The sequence below is a fragment of the Rhinatrema bivittatum genome, chromosome 2 (genome assembly GCF_901001135.1).
Source record: "Rhinatrema bivittatum chromosome 2, aRhiBiv1.1, whole genome shotgun sequence".
Taxonomy (NCBI): domain Eukaryota; kingdom Metazoa; phylum Chordata; class Amphibia; order Gymnophiona; family Rhinatrematidae; genus Rhinatrema; species Rhinatrema bivittatum.
In genome coordinates, this window is record NC_042616.1 from 50,281,222 (window position 1) to 50,287,221 (window position 6,000).

The following is a 6,000-nucleotide window of genomic DNA, read 5'->3' on the forward strand; positions in this document are numbered from 1 at the left end:
GATGTCTGAGCCCATTACCTCTGTCACACACTGAAATCAAATTCTCTAAAACTGAAAATACTGCATTAACCACCCCCCTTCCAAATATTCATATTCTTGTCTTTCTGGCACAGAAAGATAGTGCAGTTAATATAGCACAACCTGTTACATCTGCTGTCAGAACTTTTACAGCAAATCTACACAGGGCTGGCAACCTAGATGAACCTTTAGCTTTGTGCTCTCCGTCCCCCACCCAACTAACTTTCAGGCCCATAGGCCACCCCTAAGATTTTAATAGTTAAGATCAACCCTCCCAGAAGAATCATCATACTTTTAAACACTGAATGTACACACATGTGTGTGTGTGTGTAAAATACACACACAAATTCAGTGCCTGATGAATGTGCCATCTGTGATTTTTAAGGATTGCAGAAAAATTATTAAGATAAGCATGCATATATATAAATTATCTGAATATGTATACCTTAGAGAGGAGGTGCAGGGGAGATATGATGTAGACCTTCAGAAACCTTTCCCGCTGGAAAGCAAACAGAACTAAGGGGAGGGGAGGACTCAGGACTAAGGCCAGGAAACGTTTCTTCACAGAGAGGGTGGTGGATGCCTGGAATGCCCCTCTGAGAAGAGGCGGTGTAGACGAAAATAGTAAACGAATTCCAAAAAAAGTTACGAGATAAACACTCTGGATCCCTAAAGCCAAGTGGCGGAAATGAAGAAAAGGGGACATGGGGTAACCAGCATGGAGCGGCAGTAACTACCTCTAACAGAAGGCATGGGGATTACCACCCTTAACCAATTAGCTTACACGATTTTGGTGCAACTGCAGCACCGCTCTCCGCTTTGATTGGGGGGGGGGTTGGGGGGGTGGGGAGAAGGGGGAATTGGATTCGGACAACATCCGGTGTTTGGGACCTGACTTTTATGGTCCGGGGTCCTGAATCACAGATATTAGGGAAAAAAAAGCACAGGACTGCTTCCTTGGTCAAGTCCCAAAAGCAAAGCACGTTCAAGAAGAATTGTCTGAATTATCAGGAAGGCTGCTCACCCCGTAAAAATGTTGCTAGCAGTAATTGTGTTATGGGTTTGAAAGTTGCTTGGTTCTGGTTGTAAATATTACTACCCTTAACATAAGGCTTGGGGGGGGGGGGGTAACCTGCATGGAGGAGCAGTTACTACCATAAGAAAATCTTGCTGGGCAGACTGAATGGACCATTTGGTCTTTTTCTGATGTCATTTCTATGTTAAACAAAATCCAAACTGCACTGGTTGAAGGTGATCTCTGAAACGGCTGGCTAGGCTGAGCTAGACTGTTTCTCCTTACTACTCGCCATAGAAAAATAATTAAAGTTCTCAGTGACGTTAACACAAACTCCCTCCATTACCAGGTGCTTTGTGAAGTCATGGAAAACCCTGCAAAAAAAAAAGTCACTCAGAGCCTACAGAGCAAACTTCCAGCTCCAGCTCCCAGAACTCAAAACAGCAACAACCTTACCTATGAAAAGGCAACACGGAAACGACGGCAGACAAGGACCAAAATGGTCCATCCAGTCTGCCCAGTAAGCCTCCCATGGTGGTATCCGCCGCACCGTGCAGGTTACCCTCGTGTTTCTCTTAAGGGTAGCAACTGCTGCTCTGTGACGTTATCCCCGAGCCTTAGGATAACCCATAAAGATTTAACGCTAGCAACATTTTTCCTGGGTGATGAGCCTTCCTGAAGAGTCAGACAGTGCTGTGCCACGTGCTCTGCTCATGGACTTGGGCGTAGAAGCAGTCCTGTGTATTTTCTCCCAGATCACAAACGTCGGGGTCCTCGTTGGTCACTGTCTGAATCTAATTCCCCTTCCCCGCTCCCCCCTACCGCAGAAGCAAAGAGCAACGATGGAGTTGCATCAACAGGGTAAAGGCAGTAACTGCCGCACCAGCCAGTTACCCCCATGCACTCTTCTCTTCATTTCTAACTCTCGCCTTTAGGGATCCCCACAGGGTTTATCCCATGTTCCTATGAATTCTTTCACTATTTTGGTCTTCACCACTTCCTCCTCTGGAAGGGCATTCCAGGCATCCACCACCCTCTCCGTCAAGAAATATTTCCCGATGTTGGTTCTGAGTCGTCCTCCCTAGAGTTTCATTTTGTGACCCCTAGGTCTATTGGAGAACTGGGGATCAAACAAGAGGAGGGAGGGAGAGCACTGGGGATCCTTGGCTCATGGTGGAAAGGAGGGGGAGGTTCAAACAGTGGGGAGAGGAGCAGGACTGGGGCTTCTTAGATGAAGGGGGAAGAGAGGGAGAGAACTGGCCCTGAGAATCAAAACGGAGGAAAGGTCTACAGCAAGAGGGGAGAGACTTCATCTGCAGGGGGAAGGATAAGGTCTGCACCAACAGGAAGAAGAAGGGAGAACATCTGCAGGGGGAAGAAAAGAAGGATGAATGTCAAGAGGCAGTTGAAGGACAGGAAGAGAGAAAGTTCCTGCATCCATTCCTCCCCCCCATCCTGAGATGGGTTATATGCTGGTGGGGTCCGGTAAGGGAAGGAGAAGAGGAAGAGGGGGGGGGGGGGGGGGGGAGTGCTGGGGTCTGGCCTGGAAAGGAAGGAGAGGGGAGGGGTACTGGGTTCTACCTGGGGAGAGAGGGAACAGTGCTAAGTCTGCCTTGGGGAAGGGGGCCGGTGCTAGGGCCTGTCAGCCTGAGGGCAAGGTGGGTGAGTACTGGGATCAAACCGGGGGTGGTGGGGAGGGAGAAGAGAAAGAATGGGTGCGAGTCTGTGGGTAGGTGGAGAGAGAAAGCTAATGTGTAACACCCCCCCCCATCTCCCAGCCATCCAGGATGAGCAGAACTCAGACATTTCCAGAAATGCTCATACCGCTCTCACTGCAGCGGATCCTGGCTGGCTGGCAGGAGGTGGTGCCTCGGGCCACACGCCCTCTGTCACCAAGTGCCCGACTTGTGCTTTCAAACCTCTCTGCAACGTGGTGCCTGAGTGGCTCAAAGCATCAGTGGGAAGTCAGGGAGGGCGGCTGGTCTAAGGTCACGAGCCACCTTAAGATGGAGAGGAGGTCCAGTAGGAAAGGGGCCACACAGGCAGCTGCACTCTTTATCCCTGTGGGACAGCAGCATATCCAAGCAGCAGGTGGATATCTGCCCCATATGCCACCCCTCGATTCTTGCTGTACCTATACAAAAATACAGACCTGATTCTCCTGGCGTACAATTTTTCAGTGCCACAAAATACTGAAGCTTCCCAGTCCCAGGTAAATCTATTGTCAGGGACTCTACAGGATGTTTTCTGTCCCCAGGCTCATTCCCTGCAAACTCCTACCTGAGCAGAACTCCTTGCGGACATTTCCTGCACTGCTTGCCCCAGCTTTTATCAGGTGATTGCAGACTGAGCTCCTGGTGCCGGAACATCAGAAAGCCTAAGGAGAGAGCTCTCTCTTCGCCTCCTTATGGCTGCTGTTTCTTAGAATGAGCTGCACATGGCATGCTGGGATTTGGAGTCCTTCCTGGATCGAGTCGCCTCCCCCCGGGCTCTGCACAAGCTGAAAACTACAACTCCCAGAAGCAAGAAGAACATCCTGTTCACGTTCATAAACTGCCTTGTGAATTTTACCAGTAGCTATTGTGCATCTTTCATCTACTGTGGTAAATCCAATTATTTTAAAAAGATAGAGAAAGATCTTTATTTGTATTCCACATTTCAGCTCTTCAAAGTGTACCTCAAAGCGGATTACATTCAGGTATTATAGGTATTTCCCTATCCCAACAGGGCTTAAAATCTAATTTGTACCTGAGGCAACAGAGGGTAGAGTGACTTGCCCAAGGTCACAAGGAGCGACAGTGGGATTTGAACCCTGGTTCATAGCCCACTGCTGTATACATCTGACATGCACTCACTTCAGACTTGGAGCAAACAGGTTTGGTCATTCAGGCTGCAACGCTACAGGGCTTTCCTTAGAAAATATAAATATCAGTGGGAATCAAGGTGTGCAGGAGGGGGATATGATTGTCCTGGGAGGAGCAAGGAGAGAAGAGCTTTTTTTTAAATTCTAAAGAAGTTAACCAACCTTGGGATTGGAACTAAAATCATAAAAATATAGTAACGATGTGTCTGCCTTCTCGTCCTCTTTCTACAGAAATTTCAAAGCTTGCTTAATTCTGTTTAGGCTTTTGGATTGCCCTGTTTAATTAAATTCCAAGTGAGAATCTTTAGCCATTCAGGGGATCTGAGGTATAAAGAGAATGCCCTTGGTACATGAGTAAAATCTACTTAAGTGAAATTTATGAATGATTCTTGCTGTATTTTTAAGGTTTTAGCTCTGTTTCCAAGTTCAGAATCCCAACTTCCTTTTCTTTTCAAATGTGCTTTTCTCCCAGCCCCTCTCTTCCTCCCCTCCTTGGACAATCGCATTCCCCTGCAAACTCTACTGATATTTGCATTTCCCAAGGAAAGTTGTTAACATTCCAAAGGGCAGATGCAATAAGACGGGGGTGAAAATGTGCGTCCAGAATGAGTGCCCGGCCACATCTGGGCGCCCGATGCAATATTTAAATGAGCTGCTGCATTAAAAAGGACGCGCTGGGAAAGAATTGTACGTCCCTAGCACTCAAATGCATTGGACACCCACAATTGCAATGTGTGCTCACTATGGGGCAGATTTTCAAAGGCTATGCGCGTAACCCGAGAAAATTTGCCCCTGCGCGTGCCGAGCTTATTTTGCATAGGCTCGGCGGCGAGCGCAAGCCCCGGGACGCGCGTATGTCCCGGGGCTCGCAAAAAGGGGCGGTCCGGAGCGTGGCCAGGGGGGTGGCGGCGGATCGGGGGCGTGGCTGGGGGCATGGCGGCAGTCCGGGGGCAGGGTCGAGTGCTCCTGCACAGCGGCCTGAGCTGGGGCATGGCGCGCCGGTGTGCGCAAGTTACGCCTGTCTCGAGCAGGCATAACTTTTTCAACAAAGGTAGGGCTGGGGGGTGGGTTAAATAGGGGAAGGGAGGGGCCGGAGAAAAGGTTCCCTCCAAGGCAGCTCTGATTTTGGAGTGGCCTTGGAAGGAACTGGGAAAGCCATCGGGGCTCCCCTCGGGCTTGGCGCGCACAAGGTGCACATGTGTGCACCCCTTGCGCGCGCCGACCCCGGATTTTATAACATACGAGCGGCAGCGCATGCATGTTATAAAATCTGGCGTAGATTTGTTCGCGCTGGGTTGCGCGAACAAATCTACGCCCGCGCATAAGTTTTAAAATCTGGCCCTATGAGCATCTGTTTTATCCCGCTTCTGGTCAATTTCATCCAATATACATACAAATAGCAAGGGGCGAAATTGGCCAGGAGCGTGTCTGTTATGCGTGCATATTGTTCTTCCAGAATTTTTTTTTTTCCCATCAAGCCATTACATTATATCATTATTCTTAAAGACGGCAAACAGTAGATTTAAGTATCACAGCGATTCTAAGTAGGAGGAACCACAGAGGACGGTATATTTTAGTTTCTCCTGAGCCCTTGACTCGTGGAATGACTTCTAGCCAGCTCCGGGGCTGGAGTTAAATTTGCTGCTTTAAAAGGTGTGCATTGGGTGCCCAGTGATTTTCTGCATCGAGGGAAATAGCTAAAAGCCTCATCTACGTGGAATTTGCACGTGATGAGCACTATCGGCCACGCGTTTGTTTGGGCGCACATTTTGGACGCGCTAATCTTTTATTGCTTCAGGTGCTAGTCTAGCGCATCCAAAACGCACGTCCAGCCGAGGTTAAACCTGTGCACTAGGCTGGGCACACTTCATTGCATCAGCCCCCGAATGTTCAGCCGTTTCCGATCCAAGCATGAGGTAAGTAAACGTGAGATATACTCTCCAATTTAGATAGATTTTTTTTTTGTAAAAACTGAATTATGAGTGCATACGAAAGATGCACAAATGGACAGCAGCCAGGGTTGAAGCCTTGACAAATCAGCGCCACGGCTGAGAAGTTTCAAACTTGTGCTAATTCAGCCCCCTTTTTGTGTCCGTTACCATGC

At 48.8% G+C, this 6,000-nt stretch overlaps 1 protein-coding gene across 1 annotated transcript in view; it reads right to left on the bottom strand.

Moving 5' to 3' along the window:
* The window catches only part of LOC115083208 (zinc finger protein 845-like), a 171,475-nt gene extending 168,033 nt beyond the window's left edge, over nucleotides 1-3,442 (bottom strand). The window contains exon 1 of the mRNA XM_029587014.1: nucleotides 3,314-3,442. The gene's annotated coding sequence lies outside the window, so the exon portion shown is untranslated. The remainder of the gene's footprint in view (nucleotides 1-3,313) is intronic.
* Between the last annotated feature and the right edge of the window lie 2,558 nt (nucleotides 3,443-6,000).